Below are 24033 nucleotides of genomic sequence, written 5' to 3' on the forward strand. Positions count from 1 at the left end.
AGTGCGTGAGAATCTCCAGGTGGTGAGTTCTGTCTACACCTTCATCTCTCTACTTCCCTCCCTACCCCTCCCTACCCTCAGCAAAAATCTGCTGCCTCCTGACCCAGCAGGCTGGCTAGGACTAGGCTGAGAGAAGGAAAGAAAGCACACTTTTTTGCATGGCTTTCCTTAAACCAGGCAACATGCTTAGTTGGTTTCATAAGCATGCTCTTGTTTTCTTTCTTTCTTTCTTTCCTTTCTCTTTCTTTCTGGGCTTAGACTTGCAGTGATCCTCCAGTTCCTGCTTCCCAAGTTCAGGGACTTCAGGGCTACCTCCAAACACTCGACCACATTCCCTACTTTTTCCTCTAAAAACGCAAACATCCTTTTAACTAACATTTTACGTGGTATAAGAGGCACATGCTCCAACAGGACAGACAGAGAACAATTGCTTCTCCTTCCCCTGTTTCTCATATCCCTTTTGGTAGGACACCTGTTGTTATGAGGGTCTTGCATGTACCCTCAAAGATCGTATTAACTTTACCCTTTAACCGTGACTTATCCTTGCGGGGAAACTGAGGCTTTCAGAGACCTTAAGCAGTTCGAGCAAGGACTCATAGCTGACGAAGTTGGCTGAGATTTCGATGAAGGCATAACTTTTAATCTTGGGCAGAAGCAATCTTGAATACTGCCAGAGCCCCTCCCAGGGCATTGCCTGTGATGGCTTCCACAGGCCCTAGAGCTCCGAGGTTCCTGCTGCCTGGCTGTTAAGTGTCTGGCCTCCTCTGGCTCTAAGGGCCTGATCCGACTTCTTCCTATACCAAAGAAGGGAAATTCCCATGAATGCCCTTCCCTGGCTAATCTGTGGCAGGTGGTTCCCCGGGGCCAGCCTGATTCCTGGGATCTAGAGAAGTCTTCAGAGGGAAGCCACATAAACACGGGTCTCTGGCTGAAGGGCATCATGGTTGTGGTTTCAATTACGTTTCAAGAAGATGGTCTCATGATCTCCCTGTGGCTATGAAGGAAGGATGTGAAATGAAGGAGCTGTTCTCTGCGGCAGCCACATGGTCATCCACGAGCATGGAGGAAGGAGGCTCCAGTTAGCCCTGGCTGAGGGCCGGAAGGATGTAAGGCTTCAGGTCGTGAGCCAGGCCTTGAGGCTCTTCCATGCAGTTTCTTTCTCTCTTGGTCAGGCCGGAGCGGACTGAGAGCTGTTCCCCCAGCGGTCATCTCTGCAACTCCAGGTATCATTCTGGAATCTTCCAAGATCTTACTTTCCTATTCCTTTTCCTTCGAGCACTTTCTGTATCCTGTTGTCCTCAACAACATAGAGCAGTGTGACCCAAAGGAGAGTTATCTGGGCTCATTTGTTTTCAGGCGGGGAGAAAGCTGCTGGACCTTTATTCCTGTCCCAGAATGACAGCTTTCTGTTTTGCTGAGGTAGCCACAGAACATTCCAGCCTTTGTGTCTTCCATACACAGGACTAAATTGGCCACCTAGTGAGCAGTCGGAGATGTGCTATGGGTTTCTAGGCTGGAGTGACACCTTTGTGGATGCTGTTGGACACCAACCGTGGTATCTGAGTTGAGTCCTAGACCTTATCCAGCCTTGGGAAGAGGGATTTAAATCTTAGCTCTTAAATGATAATGATAGTTAACAGAAATATAATGTTTGACAGTGTTTGAAGGATCTCGCATCTCTTAGCTCACTTGATTCTCGGGATGCCATGAAGTAGACAGCGTCGATACTGCTATGTGGCGAAAATAGAGAACAGGGCAGAGAAATGTTCCATATAGTATGACCTGGTTTTGGACCTTGAGCTCTTGATATGTGCATAATCCTTGCAGTTTCCTTTTCCAGGGTATAGCATATTTACTGGGTGTCTACTCAGGGCTGGGTGTGGGTGGGGGGATTTAAAGGTGAACAGGATATTGTGACTGCCCTCAGAGGAGACAGATGCTAACAAGAAATTGTTCTTCAGTGCGGGAGGTATGGTGATAAGGCATGCATGAAACGTGGTGAAAAAAACAAAAAAAACAAAAACAAAACAGAAGAGTAACAGTCACGCTATGTAGACCCCAAGCCCTAGAGCAGCACCCTGTGGAGAGCAGATGACCCTTTCTCAGGGGTTATGTAAGGCCATCTGAAAACACAGGTATTTACATCACGATAAGCAGCAGTAGCAAAATCAGTTATGAAGTAGCAGCGAAAACAATTTCACGGCTGGCAGTCACCACAACAAAACTGTCTTAAAGGGTCAAAGCGTTAGGAAGATTGGGAACCACTGCCCTAGAGCATCACACTGAAGGGTAGGCCCTGAGAGGCCAGGAGCGTGCTCCTTGGCAGCACACATGAAGGTACAGAAGCTTGAGAGGAGAAATGTGCCCTAAGCTGGGAAAAGCCCAGGGCTGCTGCTTCTATCCAGCTTCCTGGCCCAGCCTCCAAGCTCCCTGCCTCTGTCAGGTAAGCTTAGGGCAGAGGCAGAAGGGCTTGTGATCAGTTGTAGTTAAAAAAACAAAAAAACAAAACAAAACAAAAAAACACCTTTGTGGCTGGTGTTACTCTTTAGAGTGAAGGGAAGGGTGCTGGGAAGAGGATCATGGGAGAGCTTGCCTCTTGGTCCTGCCTGGCTAGGAAAAAATTCATATAAAAAAATTGTAGGAGACGATGGAGAAAGGGCGTTCTGTGTGTTTGTTGGGGGGGGGAGGTCGGGAAGGGGTCCTCCCTCTTTTGCCCCTGCAGCTGGGGTTTCTGTACCTCCAATGTGCCTCGCTTCCGAGCTGGCCCTTGGAGGGTTGCCAGGGAAACCACTGGCCAGCTCGGGAGATGGAGCGCAGGAGAGTGGGTGACTCAGGTTGCCTTCTCCCACACGTACAGCAGCCCCCCCCCCCAACAAGATCGCGGAGACCCTCCACCCACTGGGTGAACGCAGACGGCCCTGGATAAACCTGTCACTCCCTTAACCCTGAGTAGTCGTAGTCGGCAAAATTTCCCAGGGAGGGAGGCGTCTTCCCTGTGCCCCATAGTCACCCAGGGGCATCTACCGATCCAGTCGGCCGGGTCCTGCCTGTGCCCGTCGGGGTGGTGCCACGGGGGGCCTTGGTTTAAGCCGCCCTCCGGGAAGCAAGCCCGGGATAATTATTGATCGGGGCTACTATGGACTTCTGCCCTCCGCCCGAGAGCTGGAAGACCCGGGACGCTGGCCTGGTTCCCGGCCGGAGGGCGGTGGGCGGGCCGCGGAGGGGGACTCAAGTCTCCAAGAACCCGGGCGCCGGTGCCCTCGGGCCGCGCTCGCCCCCACCCAAAGAACGCAACATGTGTTGGGCGCCCGGGGGGCCGCGCGGGGGTGTCCAGGAGGCCGGGGCGCGGGCTCGGCCACCGCGGGAGCGAGCGGCGCAGGCCTGCCCGGCCGAGCGCGCCCCCGCGCCCCGCGGCGCGCCAGAGGGTTCCGGGGGCCCCCGTTAGGGCGGCCGCGCGGGGGTTCGCGGAGGGAAACCTCGGGTATGGGGAGCGCGCGCCGGGAGGAACCAGGAAGCCGGGCGCGCTCGGGGCTCCGGGCGGGGGCGCGCGTCCCCGGAGCCCGAGCGCGAGAGCGGCGCGCGCGCGCGCCCCCGTGGGCCCCGGCGGGAGGAGAGTCGGCGGCCCAAGCCGTCACCCCGGGCGGGGACCGAGCGCCGGCGACGACGCGCTGAGGTCCTCCTGCACGGGGAGGGAGCGAGCGAGCGAGCGGGCGCGGGAGAGCGTGCGGGGCCCGAGAGACAGCTGGCTCTGCTGGGGCAGAACGAGGTAGGAGCTGCGCCCCGCGCCGGCCCGGGGGACCCGGGGAGCCCCGGGGTGGGGCCCCGTTCTCCTGCCGCCTTGGAAGCTGGGCAGGGCCGAGCCGCCGCCATCGCTCCGGGGCCGTGGGGAGGCCGCGGGGGCCGCGCGCCGGGCGGTTGCAGAGGGGCCCGGGGCGCTGGCAGAGGGGGGGAGCGAGGGGGACGCGCGGAGGCCGCGGCGTGGGGTGCCGTGGATGCCGTGGAAAGTATTGGAGCGTGAGTGTCACGATGGGTGTGCGAGGGGCACCCCCAGAGCCGATCCCCCCTGGGAGCGAGGGGACTGCTGTCGGCTGCCTCGTACCTTCCTGTTGCAATTCTGAAGAGTCCCTGTGATCTCCCAGTTTTTTTTTCTCTTATTATTATTATCTCCCCCAAAGGGGGAGGGGGTTTCTCCGAGACTCCGGGGGAAGGGGGAAAGATGAGCCGAAGGTGCCCAGTGGGGTGGGGGTATCAGCAAAGCTTCAAGAAATAGTGCCTTATAAGGAGTCAACACAACAAACACGAACATTTTGATAAGGCTCTGCGCTGCGGGTCCCACATCAGGATCTGCCAGGCCTGGGCTTGAACTTGTGGTGGTGGGATGTGGGCTCTTTTCTTTTCACTTTTCTTTTCCTTTCCTTTTCTGTTTCTTTCTTTCTTTCTTTTTTTCTTTCTAGCCAGAGCTAAAGAGTAAAAAAAAAAAAAAAAAAAAAAAAAAAAAAAAAAGTGCTCCTTGTGTCGGGGGTAGATATGGGGAGTCGGAAGGAGAGCTGTCTTATCACAAAAGCTGGTCTGAGGCTGAAGGAATCTGGCAAGATGGTCAGAGTGATCAGAGATGAAAAAAAAAAAAACTTGTCTGGAGCAGGAGGCGTTTGCAAACACTTGTAGCCAGCAGTGATGGAAAAGGCGAGGGAGAAAAACAAGCGCCCGCGCTTAGGAAGCTGGGATTACTGATAGCCACAAGGAATTTAAAGGCAAAAGGAGATACCGATTCTCTTGCTCAAGGACCTGTGCCCCCTTTTTTTGTGTGCCTGTCTCGCTGTGGGTCGTAAGCTTGTGGTAAATAAATAGTGGGAAACTGGGTTATAGAATCCTGGACTTGGGAAGCCTCGACCCCCGCCCCCGCCCCAACCCCCGCCCCCTATTGTACTACATTCTTTTATTGTAAAACAAAAACAAAAACAAACAAACAAACAAACAAACAAAAAAAAAAACGAGAAAACTGAGGCCCAGATCGGCGAGTTCAGGGACTCATACTTACCCTCAGGGACCCATCCTGTACAGTGAAGTAGATCTTTGCCTAAGTAGAATTCTATAGGTTGTTGTTGGAGTATCCTCAGAGAGTGTCCCTTGAAAGGGCTAGTGTGTCACCGGGATGATGGCTTTGTGCAGCCTCGTAGTAGTGGCATTTATCATCTGCTTGTATCTTGGGTTTCCAAATCGCTTGGATAGCTGCCTGAGCCATAATAAGCTTTCAGCTGTTGGGTCTGTTATCTCACATAATTTCCTTACCATTCAATTGGGATATTACCCCCCATTGTTCTGCTGTTGCTGTTTTGCTCATTTGCTCTTGTTGTTTGACGTTCAGTGTCTGTGGGATGTATTTTATTTATGCATTATTTATTTCGCGCTTCCCTAACTCCGTTTTGTGAACATTGATTTGATTTTGAACCTTTCCAGCTGGAGGTCCGGGGGAATTCTGTTGATTGGCTTCCGCTTGGCATATGTGTGAATACAGTTGTTAAAACTGACAGTGCTAAATGAGAAGGGGCTTCTGGTTTTAAGAGTCCAGTTAACGCACCAGCATACCTCTGGCCAAGTGTCACAGGAGGATGGCCCGTTTTCTGTAGGTTTTGGCGGTTCAAGAACAGTCTCTCCATCTCCCCCCAACACCTTTTTTCCCCCCTCGCATCAGAAAGAAAACAAAAACAAGAGTTGATTTCTGTCACTAGCAGATTGCTGATTGCATAACTCAGAGCTAAATTCCTCTAAAAAGCTTTGTTGCAAACCCAACCATCTCACCTCCTCCCTAATCCTTACCCTCCCTGTTTTCTTGTTTCTTCCAAGAAGCTGTTGATATATGTTGGGCTGAGTTTAAGATGGATATGTTTCTTAAACGTGCACTTCCTGATACATATAGGAGGAGGAAAAACTGCTATATGTGCTTGGAGTATTACAACATAAATATTTTGACCAACACTTCCTATTGGCTCTGACTTCTCATTTCACCTCCATTTTCTTAGTCTCAATTGATTTCTCTTCCTCCTCTTCCTCCTCCTCCTCATACCCAAAGACCACTTTAAGATTAAAAGGCATCACTTTTTGTTTTTTGGTACATGTTTAATCTTTTCTTTCCAGTGCTGTTATAGATACTCTGTGTTTGTGTCAGGCGCACATAGACAGATAAACTTGCTGCTTGTTTTTATGTTGGCTGGCGATGGAGGTGGCCTCATAGTAAAAGGAAGGTGCTAAGAAAGAAGTGAATAACATGCCTGAATCTGATGTCTTTGAAAGTGGGCTCCATGGAAGCCTTGTTGTTCTAATGCCCTACAGGGTGCGCACGCGCGCGCGTCTGTGTGTGTGTGTGTGTGTGTGTGTGTGTGTGTGTGCATGTGTGTGCATGCACGTGCCAAGTCATGCCCAGGTGTATGGGTTCTGTTAGTGATGCCTTGCCTTTAGTTGGTAGGGTAGACTACTGTAGAATTTCCTACAAAGAAAGCATGCACAGCAAAGACAAAACAAAACCCTCAGTTTTTGTTTTGTTGTTTGAGCATTTGAGGATTATTTTTTTAAAAAAGCTTACCTGATGATAACCCCAAGTTAAAGAGTTCTGAAGAATATTGTTTTGTTTGTTTGTTTCGAGACAGGGTTTCTCTGTGGAATAGCCCTGGCTATCCTGGAACTTGCTTTGTGGATCAGGTTGGCCTCGAACTCACAGAGCTCCACCTGCCTCTGTCTCCCCAGTGCTGGGATTAAAGGCGTGAGCCACCACCACCCGTTCTGAAGAACATTCTTGTAAAAAATACCAAAGTACTATAACTCAGGAACTTCTGTCTCCATCTCCCCACCCCCTCCTCTCTACCCACCTTCTCTGGTTTTTGGGTTTTGTCCTAAAGCAGGGCTTGCTTATAATTCTGGCTGTTATGGCAGAAGGTTCAGAGTTTGAGGCTAGCCTGGGCTAATAATCAAGAATCTGGCTCAACATAAAAAAGAATTGGGGGTGCAGCTTAATGTATGTGTATGTCGCTGCATCCAATGGCTGGCACGTTGGGGATCTCAGGATACCACAGTCTCCAAATGTGTCATATGGAAAGGAATAGTTTTTATCTGTTTGTTTCTGTTTGGTTTGGTTTTTGAGACAAGGTCTCATTCAGTAGTCCAATCCGGCCTTGAATTTGTGACAGTGTTCCTGCCTCAGCCTCCCAAGTCACTGGGATTACAGGCACGAGTCAACAAGGCTACCCTTTTTTTTTTTTTTTTTAAATTATGTGAATAAAACTGTTCTAAAACCAGAAGTGGCTTTTTCCTCTAGAGTGGTGTGAACAAAACAGGTCTGTGCTTATTTCTGGGAATGAGAAAGTCTAATTTAACAATCTGGTTTCCATTGATTAGGCAGTTTTTGTGTGTGTGCGTGTGTGCATTTAAACTTATTTGTTCCTACTTAGAAAAGGGCTTTATTTTCAGTAAAATATTGACGGTGGATATCTGATTAAGAATAACCCTTTACTATACTACTAAAAACAAAACAAAACAAAACAAGCAAAAAAAACCAAAAAAACCCAAGACATTTTGGAGAAGACTTGTGTATTCAAATCTACCCTGCTCTCTTTACTCATCAAGAGAGGAAAGCTTTGGTGTCAGCGCTTTACTTGACAGAATGAGACCCTCAGTTTGGTGCTGCAGAGTCTTTCGTGACGTTTTACTATTTTGTTAGTTTGTCACACCCATGACTTCCTTGGAAGGTATTTTTGAGGTTTGCTTTCCTTTTTTTTTTTTTTTTTTTTTTCTTCTTTTAAATGGTAATATTGGGGTGGGGGTGCTTCCTGTTTATATTTTCAGAATTAGGTCCACATGCTAACTTTCTCATCGGGTCACGATTTTACTGTGAACACACAAAGGCAAGCCTCGGATGTCATGTGCTTTGCCTTTCGACTCTGCTGCCCTGCCTCGTGGAAGAGCATCACTGAGCTCGGTCCAAGGCCCAGTTTGAATGTATTCCCATCTCTCTTCAAGGCGGAGCACTTTTGGAAGGAGCCTTCAAGCCGCCACAAGGGAGGCACAGTTCGCAGAGAAAAGGGGCTGCTGCCAGCTCTTTCCTCCCAGGTGCCTAGAAGACACGGGGCGAAGTTAGAACCGAATGTTTGTGCCCTAAGGAGAAGCTGCCCCAGTGTGGGATCAAACTGTAACAGCTTTCCTGACCTGACGCCTAACGCCATGCACAGTACCATGGAGAATGAAAGAAGAACCAGCGGAAACTGAGATCTAGCAGTAGATCTCTGAAGAATCACCTCAGCCTTAAAGCTCTTCCTTGATCCTCTGGGATGGCCGCCCAGGCCCTCCCCCTAGAGCTGTGGTTCTCAACCTCTGGGGTCAGAATCCCTTTCACAGGGGTCGAATATCAGATGGCCTGCCTATCAGGTATTTCCATCAGGATTCATAACAGTAGCAAAATTACAGTTATGAGGTAGCAACAAAAATAATTTTACGGTTGGGGGTCACCACAACATGGGGAACCGTATTAAGGGTCACGGCGTTAGGAAGGTTGAGAACCACTGCTCCAGGGTCTTGTGTTGCTCGGCCCGGCCTTGAACTCTGCAGGTAGCCCAGGGCTGCCTTGAACTTCGGATTCCTCCAGAGTTTGCCTCCAGAGTGCTCGCCTAACAGGCCTGCCCCTCTAGAGCTGGTTTCATGCAGTGCTGGAGAGACAGCCCAGGGCTTCGTGAACGCTGAGCCAGCGCTCTCCCAGCTGTGCTGCAGCCCAGACCCCCCCCCATGGTTTCTGTGTGCCGCTCACTGGCCGTCTAAACCCTGGAGAGTGAGCTCTGTGGAGCCCTAGTGAGAGGGGCCCAGGCCCCCAGGCCTTGCCGTTTCTGTTTCCCTGTTTCTTCACTAACTTTCTTCTAAAGAGTGGAATGACTAAAACAGGCTGGAAACCGCCCCTGCTGCTGCTGCTGCTGCTGCTGCGTCTGTGGTCTCAAGGCCGTTCTTCTCTTCTGTATTTCCCTCGGGATCCCAATCCCAAGAGAAACACCGCCTTGGCATGGAGCAGGGTTACGCGTAGTGAAATTCGCAAGCAGAGCTAAGCCTCGGGCTACCTTGACCTCCTGTGCCCTCCATGCCGTTGTCTGAGAGAGAAGAGGTTCAAATTTGTGTCACGGGGTATTTTCCTCTTTGGGTTTGAGAACAGTAATTATGCCCATTTCCCCTCGTACTGTGCCATGAAGATGAAAAATACGGTGACTGGTTGAGGGACCGGTTGTCTCTTCCCACCTGCCTTCTTGCCAAACCTACTGCCACTTCACTCTCCATTAATACTGCCATTGCCTCTGGCACTCTGAAGAGCCCTTTAAAAATTCTTTTCACATTTCTATTATGAAGAGAAATAACTACATCTTCAATGCACTGCTAGTTTTTTTTTTTTTTTTTTTTTTTTTTTTTTTTTTTTTTTGAGGTACTTGGACTGACTCATTTTAAAAAATGATACTAAGATAGAGAGAGCAGAGCAGAGATGAGATTCTCAGAAAATGTGAAAACTTTCCTCCATGACTGGTTGTAGAAAGGTTGGGGAAGACAAGGGGAAATACACCAATGAGCCAATCAATTATTGTTATTTGTTGCGATTAATTTGGTGACTAATATTTTCAATGCCCATTGGGCTAGTAGATGTGAGATTGGCTTTACCTTGCAGCGGCGATGCGACAGACCTCAGGGTTTTCTGCTGCTGCTTGCTCTTCCCGGACAGGGGATTTCTCTGGGTATGGGGAACCAGGTCAAGGTTACCAGTCATCGCCACATAGACGATTTGTATTTTAAAATTACTGTTGAAGGCCAGGTGTGGTGGCACATGGCTCTCCTCCCAGCCCTAAGGAAGCAGGGCGGGGGGCGGGGGGAGGGAGTCTGTGGGTCTGAAGCCAGCCGGGTGTGCATGGGTTCCAGGCAGCCAAGGTTACACTGCGAGAGCCTGTCTCAGAAGTTGGTGCTGTTACAGGCTGTGGGCTACAGTGTTGAATAACATGCCCTTACAGGAGGACACACTAATTATATAAGAATTGGTTTTGCCATCCTTCAAGAAAGAAACAGAAAATTAATTAAAAAGCACTAAAACTGGTGTGCAAACCCAGAGATGAATAGGTGTTCCAGTGCCTTAAGCTCACAGAAAGATTGTGAGAACAATGCCTAATACTCACTGTTCATGTTTAGTGGGTCAGACACTGTTACAGGGGTGTGTGCGTGTGTGCGCGTGTAGGCTAGAGGTACATCTCAGCGGTTAGTCTCAGGAGACATCCACCTTGCTTTTGAGACAGGGCTTCTCCCTGGGACCCTGGGCCCTGGGGCCTGCTGACTGGGTTTGGCTGCCTGGCCAATGGGCGCCCAGGAGTGGGGTCATCTTTCCTCCACCTTCCCGGGGGCTGGGGTTACAGATGTGCACCGCCATGCCCACCTCCTTCCTGTGGCTTGCAAGGACTGAACCCAGGTCCTCCTACTTGCACGGCAAGGGCTCCACACACTGAGTCACCTCCCCAACTCACTATGGCCCTGTTTTACAGTCCTCAGAGGAATGGATATGATCTCCAGATGAAAAGGAAGAAGTGACCACAGGGAAGTTAAGTAACTCAGCCAAGGCCATACTGCCGGTAACCGTGGGACTAGGGCTAAACCCTGACCTTCACCATTGCCCTCAGGGACAGCAGGCACCGGCAGCCTTGTAAGGAATGGCACAGGTGGTTTCCTTAAACCTGTCGACTCTTTGTATTCCACAGAAGAGGTATAAGCCGCCCCTGGGCCCCTGTGTGCAGACAGGAGGATAATTTGTGCCCGGTGGCAGCTTTAGTTTAAGGGAGGTATGCCTCGTTATAGAGAACCAAGAATCCGGCTTGTTTTTACTTACAATTTGATTTTGCAGGGACTTAAGCTTCTGCTACTGTTTTACCGAAGCTCTTTAGGGGTATCCATTGTAATTTCTGAAATACAGAAATTTAAGGGTGTTACTTATATGAAGTAACTGTTTGAAAACTTACGTGTGTATGTGTCTGTGTGTGGGAATATTTGCAGGTGAGTGCTGGTGCCAAGGCCAGAGGCGTTGGATCTCCCAAGGCTGGAGTTGTGTGCTACCTCACGTGGGCGCTGGGAACTAAACCAGGGTCCTTTGCAAGAGCAGTATGTGCTCTTAACTGCTGAGCCATCTCTCCAGCCCTTTGGGACACCTTTTAATGGAGCTGAATGAATTGTTATATATTTGGACCAAAGCAAAGGCTGTTAGAAGTTCCCCAAGGGCAACTGGGAGTTAGGTGTGACATTAAATCTTAGAGAGGAAAGTCACAGCCCTGAAAGGATGCGACATAAATTCGGGAGCTCAAGTCACAGTGGAGAAAAAAACCCGAATTCCCTTGGGCAGAAAGTCCTGCCCTCTTCAAACAAACAGAGGGTGTCAGCACCTGTGATTGTCACCATCACCTTTGACCGGGGTTGAATTCTGTTCGAATGTTGACAAAAGTTACGTTGTCAGTGGAAAAAGCTTACTGTGAGATATCTTTAAGTCAGAATTTCCTTAGGCTCTCTGCAGTGGGAGCCTACGGCTTGAGCTGTTCTCTCTGTTTCCCCCACCACGTCTGATAAGTTTGTAAAGCCTTCAGTGGGGTTTTCCAGCATTTTGGGTGAGAGTAAGTGAGAAAGGTCGTGGAAGCTCATTCGCGTTGTCTAAAATGCAAAGCCTATAGCTGGTACAGCACGGTCTGGGGGAAGCGTAGGATTTTAAAAGTCTGACCTAGGCCAAATCTCTTAAATGAACTACACTCACAGAATTTATCGGAGTACAACACCATTCTAGGAACAGAAGGGGACCTTGGGGCACTTAGTCTGTTAAATTACCACACACTGGACTTTTGTCAGCCCCGAAACACGCGCAGGATAGCTACAGTTTTAAATAGGCGACAATGTTCCCTCGGAAATAGGGTACTGTTTGTTTGCTTGTTTTTGTTTTAGTTTTTGAGGCAGAGTAAGACTATGTATAGTCCAGGCTGACCATGCACTCCCAATGTAGCCCAGGCTAGCCTCCAGCTTGTTGGGCGCTCAGCCCTCCAAGAGAGGAGATATACAGGTGTGAGTTACCACATTTCTCTTAGAGTCAAACCAGTGACGTATTTTGATTTTGTTTAATGTGGGCGGGGGGGGGGAGGAGAGAGAGAGAGAAAGAGAGTGAGAACGGGGAGAGGGAGAGATTGACCCAGGGATTTGTACACATTAGACAAGTGTTCTGCCACTGAGTTACCTCCTCAGGCTGAGGTCAGGTTTTAGGCCTGGGAAATATTGCACTCTAGGGAGTGACAGGAATCTACAGTTTTAACCAGGTGAAGCAGTTGACCTTGTGGGTTAGTCTCGTAGGGCCGTGTTTTTACCGTGAAAACCGGGCAGCTCGGCATACGAGGCAAATATCCCCCCCTCTGACTTCTTCTGTGGCCGTTGTTTCAGTGTGTAACTAGTGCATTTGTAAACCCGGAATGTGCTTGTATTGCCAAAATGAACTGCCCTTGCACCAACTTCGAGCATCAGGTACGGACGCTGGTTGTGTTGTGGCATCAGATGCCCCTCCTTCTGACTGTCGAAGATATCAGAACAAAATAGAAAACGTTTGCCTTCCTGGATGACACAGCTGCGGCTCATGAGCCAAGCTGGTCGCTCAAGTGTGACCCTCCGATTTCGAAATACCGGCGCAGAGCATGAATGTTAAAGGGATGGGCATTTAGGTAAGATAACCCACCAGCACGAGGCTTTACATTGTGCCCCAACAGTGTGCCATTTGCGGTTTTCAATTTTAATTTATTTTTAAGCTTTCTGTGTGTGTGTGTGCTGATAATTGAACCCATGGTTTCATGCCTACAAAGCAAGCATTCCAGCAACTTAACTATATTCTCAGCAACCAATTTTGCATTTGTAATACCCATATGTGAAATACACTATAGATCTGTACGTGAGAGTAAGCTAGAAAGGTTGTGAAAACTGCCGTTTGAAAAGGACAAATATAGCTTCTGTGAAATAATTTATAAAGGAAAAAAATATATAGAGAGAGAGAGAGAGAGAGAAAAAAAAGTAAAACAAAACAAAACATTTATATTCCAAGTGTCAGAAATTACAATGACAGCATAAGAAAAATGATGCCTTTGTTATAAGGTTATAGGTTAATATGTATTATTTTTATATTTATTTTAGTTGTATATCACATACAAATTTATATTTATATATATGTATTATAGTCTACATTATTTATATATATATAAAAAAGTTGGACAAGAGAAAATGGCCAATAATTATATAAAATCGTGTTCAGCTGAACTAGAAATCATGTTACAATGTTTTTCCAGTTAGATTTACAAGGACTAATAATATTGAAGAAAAAAAAAAGTGTTTGGTGGTGAGGGGGTTCTGGAACCCTTGGTGTTTTGCTTCAGAGAATTAGTGGCCTAAATGGTTCCTCAGTCTCTGTTTACACAATGTGACGTTCACTTGGCTATTTCAAAGCATGTTATAAAACAATATTTAATGCTTACATAAAGTTCACAATACAATTATTAAGTGAAAAATCAAAATGTAAAGCAATTTTATACAGACGATTTTACTTAGAAAAATAAAACCAAACAAGTGATTTCTGGGCTGTAGGATTTTAGAGACCTGGGCAGGGCATTTTCTAGTCTCTTGCCATTCTTCCGTAACGAACAGATAATAGCAAACAGGATTTTTGTATTGGTTGTTTTTAAAATGGCTTTTCTGTGTTGACTCATCTTAGAATATAAAACTTGTTTTTGTTTTCAGTTTTAGGGAGCAGAAAAATGAGCAGTGAGGTTTCTGCTAAGTGTTTGTCAGCTGCTGTTTGCAGTATCTTTTGTTGAAGGCCTCTATTTAAATCACCTTCATTGTGTTCAATAGTTTCAGAATTCCAAGAGCTTGAATTTGAGGACAGAGTTTGTTGATATCCTTGGGGAAATGACCTGCGTTTTTAGGTAGAAACTGATGAATCATACCGTTTTGGAAATATAATAAATAATATTCTTTTATATGTGCACGTGTCTTGTCAAACTACCATTCATTCAGTACTGAAGATGTGGATTTGCGTTTTCTCAACTTTCAAGACCTGGGAGTCTGAAGTGTGCTGTTTCCATTGTTTTGCATTCGCCCTCCTACCGCTTTCCCTGTGGTGAAGACACGTGTGAGAGCTGGCCAGCCCATTTGGCCAGCCCGGTCCATCAGCCAGGCCTAATGACTTCTCTAAATGTTTATCGTACTCGCCTGGGAATGTCTGGTAAGGGAAACCTTCTCAAGAAGAGTCTCTCTTGGGCATATGTCACTTGCCAATACCTGAGGCGTGTGCTCTCCCTTAATTAAACCCACACCAGCTTCCTTGTGACTTTGTGCATGAAGACATTTTTTTAACATTTGAAGAATTACAGAAGACAACTGGAAATAAGTTGCAAGGTGACGTTGCTGGAGGATTCGGGAGCTGTTTCAGGCTCGTCAGGAACGGAGCGAATATGGAGGCAACTACATGAAAACACCTTTGAGCCTAGCAGATCCGTTTATTTCATATAAAGTAACCAGAAGTCTGCCTTAGAGTGGGTTATGCTTTATACTTTATTGTAATGGAATTTGCTGTACTAGAATTTTATGTTAATCCAATTTGGGCAATAATAAAATAAAATAAATACAGCCATTCATTCCTTTTAGTGCTTTTCAAGTCTAAATCCATGATAACTAAAATGCATGAAAACAAATATTTTTTTATGTGTTAAAAACTCATATATATATATATATATATATATATATATATTTCTTTTTTTTTTTTTCTTGAGACAGTATCTCGCTTTGTAGCCCTGGTTGATGATGTTAAATTTTCTCTGTGGACCAGGTTGACCTCCAGCTCACAGAGACCCATCTGTTTCTGTTTGTAGCTCATGTTAAAAAAGGAAAACAACAACCAAAAGTATGGTTGTTGACTTTTGGGCTTTTGTTTGTTTTTATTACCTCTTACCTAATCTGCTTTCAAAAATACTCTTTTCCCATTTAAATCAAAATTATGTTTTCTTGTTGGGGGTGGGGCACACACCTTTAGTCCCTGCACCCAGAGGCAGGGACAGGCGGACCTATGTGAGTTTAAGTCCGCTGTGGCCTACACAGTGAGTTTTAGGCCCGTGAGGGATACACAGTGAGACACTATCTCAAAACATAAAATACACTAAATAATATGCTTTTTTGTGTTTAGTTCATTTGTTACTGCTATTTTTGTTGGGCTCTTGATTTACCAATAAGATACTCTAATAACCAGTTACAATCATTTCTTCCCCTCTCCCCCTTAGGTATCAGAATCATTTTACCAGACCATGAATTGTTTTTTAAAAATCTATGCAAATTTGGGGCCTCAAACGTGTCATTCCGTACTTTAATATGATACCAGTAAATTGTAAAGTATATTTTTAAATTTATAACAAATTTAAGAATATCATTTTCTGCCTTCTTCATTTAGCACTAACTACTTGATTGTGCCCTAGTAGTTATTTGACTTTTTGAACTTAAATAACAAGTCTTTTTCCAAGTCTGTACATTTTGAGGTTATCTCCAACAAAGGAGTTCAAATGTGCATAAGATTCAAGAGACAATTTAAGAAACAAATCAAAACCTAACTTTGGAGGTGGGGCACGGTGGCACCTGTATTTAATCCAGGCACAGTGGAGGCAGAGGCAGGCAGGATCTGTGTGTGTCCAGCCTGGGCTCCATAGCAAGCTCCAGGCCAGCCTAGGCAGCGTAGTGAGACCCTGTCTCAAACAGATGATGTGTTGTGGGGGGGGGGGGGGGGGGAGGAGAGTCAGTGCTGGAGAGATGGCTCAAGTCAATAGCACTGGCCACTCACTCGACCCAACGACCCAGGTTTGATGGTTTGATTCTGAGCACCCACAGGGCATCTCAGGGGGTCGGACGCCCTCTTCTGGCCGCTGTGGGCACTGCAGGCACACAGTGCGCAGATACACAAGCAGGCAGAACACCCACACACGTAAAAGAAATTAACGCGGTATACAAAATTCTAAAAAGCAAAGCCTAATTTGGAAAGTTAATTACAAAATTTTCTTTCTATTTGTCTTTGTTTGTTTGTTTTATTTCAAGACCAGGTTTCTCTGTGTAGGCGTGGCTGTCCAGGAACTCACACTCTGTAGACCAGGCCGGCCTTGAACTCACAGAGATCCACCTGCCTCTGCCTCCTGGAGTGCTGGGATCACAGGTGTTGCTGCGCCGCATGTGGCTTCTTTATAATTCTTATTCTACTTTTTTTTGTCTCTTGGTTGCTATGGAGACTTTGAGAGGATCTGTGTGCGCCTATGTGTCTGCTATGGTTATAAAGTGAATAGAGAAACTGGTCCCTAACGTTCTTGTGTTCTTGTTAGTTGTGGTACCAGGCAAAGTATGGCGTAGAGCCAGGTAAATGTTTGTGACCAGTGAATGACTGGGCCCTGTAATCACATTTGCTTCTCAAGGTCAAGGTAGTCGGCCACTTGACCCATGGAAACTATATGACCCAAAGATTTCAACCGTTTGAGAACCAGGGAGGGGCTTTCAAGATTCTAATGAAACTTGTGACTGTCCTGACCCAGAAAAATTTAACCTGCGGTTTAAGGGGTTTATAGAACTCAGGGTAGGATTTAACAGGGGCCGATAACAGAGCTCAGGGAGTACAGGAAGCAGTGGAAGTGCCCCCAAATGTGTGCTTAAAACAGACCTCCAACTTGATTTTTGTCCGGGGGCCCAGTAGAGACCTATGTCCCCAGAGAAGCCTATCAGCGTTCAGCATTTTAAAGACTTGTGTTTCATGGTGGAACTCCACCGTACCAATACTTAACCTACTAATAAATGATGTAAAAATAATATAACGATATCATAAATAATGGAATAATAATTAGTAGATGTTTGCTTTAGTTTCCAGTTTGATGAGCATGGTGGTGGAGGCTCGGCTTATGTGGATCACCTCCACTGGACTGAGAGTAAAGAGCCGTTTGTGTAAACAGAGACAAACGCCCGCCATTAACTGATGCATGCTGAGGTGTCTCTACTTCCGAAACCGCTGCCTGACGCAGCGCCGAAGCCTACACCAGTCTTACATACTTGTTTGCATTTTTTTTTTTTTTTTTTTGTTTCTGGCAAGGCTGGACCTCACTTTCTAGAGCCCATTGTCCGTTTTCTCTCTTCTTTGTGGTTTTTCTTCTGGCGTCTGTCACCCAATGAAACTATTCCCAATGCTTGTTTAAAGATTTTATATATTATGTATTTTTTTCTTCTGTTTTTGTTTTTGGCATTTAACTTTGTATAAAATGCCAAAACTTTATGTAGTCTAGTTTAATCCTAGCCTGGTCGAGAAGACCTAGTGATTTTAAAAATTCCTGCAAAGAAAACTATGAGACTTTATGTTTGCATTAAAAGGTATGGGGGGGGGTGGGAGGGTGCTGGTGAGATGGCGGGTGAAAGTGATTGGCACAGAAGCCTAAAAACTCCCATGTGAAGGCAGGAGAGAACTGGCTGCTCAGGGCTGTCCTCCAGCTTCCACACTCATCCGTAGCATGTGTGTGCCACATATGTGCACATCATACAAAAGGTCTTCATTCTTTGTGGGGGGGGGGGGAGGGTGCTAGAAAGGACCCGAGTTTGGTTGCCAGCACCCACGGCAGTGGCTCACGACTGTGACTCCAGCTCCAGGGGTTCTGATGTGTCCAGTCTCAGCAGGCGGCTGCATTCCCCCACCTACCCCCAAAACACGCACAATTAGAAATAAAATGACAGTAAAACATTTTATTTTATTTTTTAAATTCCTATCTAAGAAGTGAGAGGGAATTAGTACTTTTTTTTCCTCACTGATAATAACTAATATGGGTATATATACATCTAACATACGTAGCTATTATTTTTTGAGATAGGGTCTTACTGTAGAGCTGAGGCTAGCCTGTAACTCACTTATAGACCAGGCTGGCCTTGAACCCACAGATATCTTCTTACCGCTACTTCTCAAGTGCTGGGATTAAAGACATGTCTCACTAAACCATTCCAATAATTAATATTTTGGTACTCACTGTGTGCCAGGTGCTTTGCAAATATTTTATATAAACTGACACTTTTGACCTATAGTTATTGCAAATAACGAACTTGACAATTAGTTCAAACAAAACCAACCAACCAAACAAACAAACAAACAGAAACCTGCTGTCACTCACCCTATGGCATCTGGTGTGAGAGTACATTTTCAACAGATACCAGAGTTTTTGTGCATGCTCAGCTCTGCTCCCTAAATCAGTGTGTCCTTGAATGTGTCAAAATTACTAGGCATTTTATTTGAATTGTTACCTTCTTTTCAGAGAATAATTTAAATAAGAGTGGCACATACATTTTCTTTGAAATATGCATTAGGATAGATTTTTTTTTTTTCCTTTGAAAAAGGACTGGACTTCTTTATGTAGATCAGGCTAACCTTGAACTCACAGAGATCCATCTGCCTCTGCCTCCAGAGATAAGGAACCAAAGGTGTGCGCCACCTCGCCCAGAACTGGGATAATTTTTTTTTTTTAAGTGTCAAAATGACTTTACTTTCTTTGAACAGGAGCTGGACACTCACACTGTCCTGGATGAATGAACTGCTAGGCTGGGCATGATGACACACAGCTGTAATCCCAGCACTCAGAAGGCTGAGGCAGGAAGCTAATGCATTTGAGACCAGACTGGGCTACATAGCAAGGCTCTATTGAAGAAGAAGAAAAAAAAAGTTTTGTTTTATTTTAGTTTTGCTAGGTCTTTATAGACATATTTCTGTAGAGACTATGTAACAGAACAGTAACTTTTAAAATAGTATCTGCACTTTGAACTCTAAATACTGTAATTTCATTCTGACATTTTGGTAAATACTGAGCTGCTCTGAAAGTTTCCTCCCAAGTGACACATAGAATGAAGCTTCAGTGTTATGGCTGGGGGAGGTTTGTATGAGCCAGAAAACTACAAAAATGAGATGTATAGGAACATGAAGTACTTACTATCTAAACTTGCACTGTCTACTACAAATGATATGTAGCAAATGTAATTGTTTGGTAGTCATCATCTTAAACAGCAAAGCAATAAAATCAGGCACAATTAAGTTTAAGCTGGTTGTGGCAGTGTATACCTGTAATCCTAGCACTCACTCAAGAGACTGAGGCAGGAGGATCACAGCCAGGACAACAGAGTGAAACGGAAACATTTTCCCCAAAATGCAAGGAGCAACAAAAACCCACCAAACATTAGCATGTAACTCCAAACTACAAAAATCCTCAACATGTAATCAATATGAACATTACTGTGAGATAGTTTGCATTTCATTTTTTGTACTTACTTCAGAAATTGGTATATATTTTACCGTTTTATAATATCCCACAGAGCTTTCTTTTAGAGTTTTTTTTTTTTTTTTTTTTTTGAGACAGTTTCTCTGTGTAGCCCTTGCTGTCCTAGAACTGGCTCTGGAGACCAGGCTGGCCTCGAACTCAAAGATCTGGCTCTACCTCCCTAGTGCTGGGATTAAAGGCGTGTGCTACCGTGTCTGGCAAGACTTCATAAAACTTTTATTTGGTAAAGTAGATCCAAATCCTCACTCGATTTGTTTGCAGTAACTAAACTAAACATGAGTTTTCGGATTTATTGTGGGGGTGATGAGAGGATGTTGACACCAGAGTCTCATGTAGCCTGGGCTGGCCTGGACCTCCCTGTGTAGCCAAGGATGACCTCGGGATTTTAATCTTCCTACCTCTTGAGTGATAGGATTACACACACAGCTTCCTACGTTAACTAAAAACGAAACGTAAAAACCAGCTCCTTAGTATCAGGAGCTCGGTTTGCAGCAGAGATGGTTCGAGGCTGCAGAAGTGGACAGGGCAGCTGTAAGCCCGCTATCAGAGGACCGTGGTGCCTCTTTACCTGGGTCCCACTTCCCTGACATTCCTGTTCCTCACCATCGAAATGTGGCCTGAAAATAATACGTAGACAATTTCAGAAAGAAAGAAAAAAGCACAATCCGCATCTTGAGTTGGACAGTTTGCAAGGGCGTGCGATCTCACACCTGGACCTGACCTAGCCACATGCCGGCGAGTCACCGCCCTCAGAACAAGCTTTGTCAGGGCTTACATTTAGCAGCCCCTTCACAGGGGCTTCATGTGCACCACCTCCTCCCATGGGTGACCTCACATGAGCCGGGGAGCGCAGGGCAGTAAGTGACCGTGCTGTTACGATTATTCTAATCCGTTAGCTATTTCCATGGCTGTGATAGAACACCGTGACCAGCAGCACCTCGGGGAGTAAAGGGTTTATTTCAGCTCACAGATCGACACCACCGTCGATCTGAAGGAAGTCAGGGTAGGAACTTGAGGCAGGAATCTGGGGGCAAAAACTTGAAGCAGAGGCCGCAGAGAAGCACTGCGTGCTAGCTTGCTCTTCACCGCTTGCTCCATCTGCCCTCTTATACAACCAAGGACCGTCTGTCCAGGGCTTGGTCCACCCACAACGAGCAGGGCCCTCCCACACCAGTCTGTAATAAAGAAAATACCCCCCAGGCCGGCCTACAAGCTGGTCTGGGGGGAGGGGGTCTTCAAGACAGGGTTTCTCTGTGTAGCCCTGGATGTCCTGAAACTCACGTTGTAGACCAGGCTGGCCTCGACCTCGGAGGTCCGTCTGCCTCTGCCTCCAAGAGTGCTGGGATTACAGTCCTGTGCCCCCATGCCCAACTTGCCTACAGTCTCATCTTACGGGAGTAACTTGAGCTTATGTCAATTTGACGACAAACTAGCCAAGACTGTTGGTAATTTCTCATTGTGCCTCACACATCAAAGCAAACGTGGCGTAGGGGCGTACGTCTAAAGAGAAAACACCCAGCAGCACTGCGCATTCCAGGGTCTGATTCTCTCTGAGGCGTTAAGCCTCTTCCGGAGTCTTTGGAATGCAGCTCCTGAGGACAGGGGACTGCCCGCTGTAAGACAGAGGCAGATGGCCTCCTGTCCCGTGATGTCTAGCTCACAAACAGGAGGTGCACAAAGGGACTCTTGCCCTGTAGGGACCAGAGCCGCTGTTGCCTAAAAGGCCCCGACACCCACCTCGAGACACACGGACACCCCCAGGCGCACGCTGGTTTGGAAGCCGTGGTCCCTGTCGCATGGTGGAAGTCTTGCGCCCAACCTCCAAGCTCCCACAGTCAGCCTCCTTCTGTTTGTGGAGGTGAGCGTGTGTGTGTGTGTGCTGGCCAGCAAGCCTCCAGAGATCACTCTGTCTCTGTGTTTCCAGGGCAGGGATTGATTACAGTAGTGTTCCTCCATGTCTGGCTGCTGGGGATTGAACTCGGACCCTGGTGTCTGCACAGCGTTTCCCCAGCTCTGGGCCCCTCCCCTCTTAGGAACAGAAAAGCTCATTTAGAATGGGGAAGGGGAACGCATTTGTAAGGGGGGGGGGGTGTCCTTTCTTATTCCCGGTATTCCTGTCAAGAAGTTCTAGTATCTTTTCCTCAGAAGTTAAACCGTGGGCATGATGGCACACACCTGTCATCCCAGTTCTGGGAGATGGGACTAGAGAATCATGAGTTTAAGGCCAGCCACCCAGGAAACACATGAGATGCATATGAGATCCTGTCCAAAAAGAAATAAGTAAGCCAGGCGGTGGTGGCACACGCCTTTAGTCCCAGCATATGGGAGGCGGGGCAGGCAGATCTCTGAGATCAAGGCCAGCCTGGTCTAGATCGACCAGGACAGCCAGGGCTACACAGAGACACCCTAACTTGGGGTGGGGGGTGCCATAGATGATGGATGGATGGATGGATGGATGGATGGATGGATGGATAGATAGATAGATAGATAGACGGACAGATAGATAGATAGATGCCAAGCATGACAACCTGAGTTGGGTCCCCAGAACCCACACCGTGGAAGGAGGGAGCCTCGCCCTAAAATTAGCCACTGACATCCACCCATGAGCCGTGGGATAGAGGCACTCACTCCCCAACAGATTTGTTAAATGCAACTTAAAAGTGTGAAATAAAATAAAACCCTGAAGTGTAAGAGGTTAAGTGGGGCCTTGTCCGTCTGTGGAGCAACTGGGGGGGGGGGTTCGCCAGACATTCCTGTTGCTTATCATGTGTCGGTGGGGAAGTGTTCCGTGTTCCAGCGAGCGAGCGTAAGTGCCGCTCAAGTTTGGAATGTAAGGAGACTGGGGGTGGGTGGGCAGGGAAACAGGGCTCGGGTGGCTTCACCGCAGCTCTGAGCAGGGCGCGCTGCGCCCCACTGAGTTGTCTCCAGGCGCCGACAAGCCTTTCACGCCCTGAGACTGAAACGGCCGTCCGGTTTCAGGTGTGCCTCAGCCAGCCAGCGGCGTGCAGGCAGCTGGGAGTCTTTGCTATTTTTGCTTTTGCGACAGGATGTGTATGTGTACGGTGTTTTGTTTTGGTTTCTTGCTTGTCTCTGTGAAACTGAGTTTGCCGAGAAAAACAAAATCGCGCCGGTGTTTTCGGGTGATGAGGCAAAGCCGATGCTGAAGGGGCGGGCGGGACGGCTCGGCAGGGAAAAGGCGCTTGCTGACGCAGCACGGTGACCCGAGTTCGATCCCCGGGACCCGCGTGGGGGCGGAAGGCGAGAACCAACTCCCACAAAGTTCTCCTCCAGCCACCACATGTCTGCTGCGCTGCACGATACACAGAAAAATAACAACGCCATAAGCGCTGGCGTCTGAAACCTGAAATCTAGTTACAAATGAAGAATTGCTTTTCTCCAAGGACTTTCCACCCTCGGTTGCTTTAGTTCGGGGAGCTACTGAGGGTGTGATTTTCAGTCAGATAACCAGAGGTGTCCTCCAGGCTCTGAGACAGCCACCGTCTCCAGGCAGGTATGAAGATCTGACCCGAGAGCTTCGGGGCCCGGTGCGGACAAATGCTGGCACACGCAGGCGGTGCCGAGCTCCGCCTTCTCCATGCCCGCTCCCTACTTGGCTGTTTTTGTTTTCTTCTTGAGATAGGGTCTCACTGTGCAGCTCAGGCTTACCTTGAACCCGGGAACTTTTCCTGATTGTACTGCCTCTGCCTCCCAAGGCCTGGGGTTCTAGGCATGAGCCCCAGAAATGGACCTACTTTTTTTTTTTTTTAATCCTAATAGTATTTTTAGATCCCTAAGTTCTTGAGAGGAACTTGTGAGGAAATGGATAGAACTTCTGTGTTGCTTAGGTCTGTGGCCTCAAACCTAAGTGGAGTGTGTTGGTCTTTGAGATGTCAGGTAGCCATTAGCCTTCACTACAAGGTGAGCGCTAGGCTGCTGCAGCGCCCAAGCGAGTTCACTGCGATGCTGAAAACATCCCGGTGCAAATTATTCTCCCGTAATGTAATTTATTTCTCCCCAAGAAACGAGGGCTGGGACTGGAGAGATGGCTCAGCCTGTGAGGGTATCTGGACCCAACCCTGTCACTCGGCAGAAAGAGAAGACCAGCTCCCTCTAGCTGCCTGCTGACCTCTCCACGCAGGTGCCGTAGCACAAGCATTCCCCAAATACATACGAAAAAAAATGTAATAAAAAGGGCTGGAGAGATGGCTCAGGGATTAAGAGCACTGGCTGCTCCCCCCAGAGGTCATGAGTTCAATTCCCAGCAACCACACTGTGGCTCACAACCACCTACAATGAGATCTAGTGCCCTCTTCTGGTGCGCAGGCGTACATGCAGGCAGAACATTGTGTACATGATAAGTAAGTAAAACTTTTTTAAAAAATACGTAATAAACAGATAATAATGAGGGAGGATTTCCGTGACTGGAAACAACGCCTCCTCCCAAATAGATCATCACAGCATAATTTAGGATCGTGAAGCCACTTCCTTAAGGGTGGAAATTTAAGAGCCATTGTGAAACCTGTCGTGGTCCAGAGTGACCGATTTCTTTCCCTTTGAAGTTTATTGTGTTGATCCCACCACGGGGCTGGATTAAGAAACCAGTGGCCATTTTCACACATGTTTCTGTTACAGGCGGGTTTTG

General features: G+C 47.2%; 1 protein-coding gene across 1 annotated transcript in view; it reads left to right on the forward strand.

The window, feature by feature from the left end:
* The first annotated feature begins 3489 nt into the window (after window positions 1–3489).
* LOC110550889 (signal transducer and activator of transcription 5B) overlaps window positions 3490–24033 on the forward strand; it is a 69574-nt gene continuing 49030 nt past the window's right edge. Inside the window, exon 1 of the mRNA XM_060386698.1 lies at window positions 3490–3766. The gene's annotated coding sequence lies outside the window, so the exon portion shown is untranslated. The remainder of the gene's footprint in view (window positions 3767–24033) is intronic.

Source organism: Meriones unguiculatus, chromosome 7 (assembly GCF_030254825.1).
Source record: "Meriones unguiculatus strain TT.TT164.6M chromosome 7, Bangor_MerUng_6.1, whole genome shotgun sequence".
In the NCBI taxonomy this organism is placed as follows: Eukaryota; Metazoa; Chordata; class Mammalia; order Rodentia; family Muridae; genus Meriones; species Meriones unguiculatus.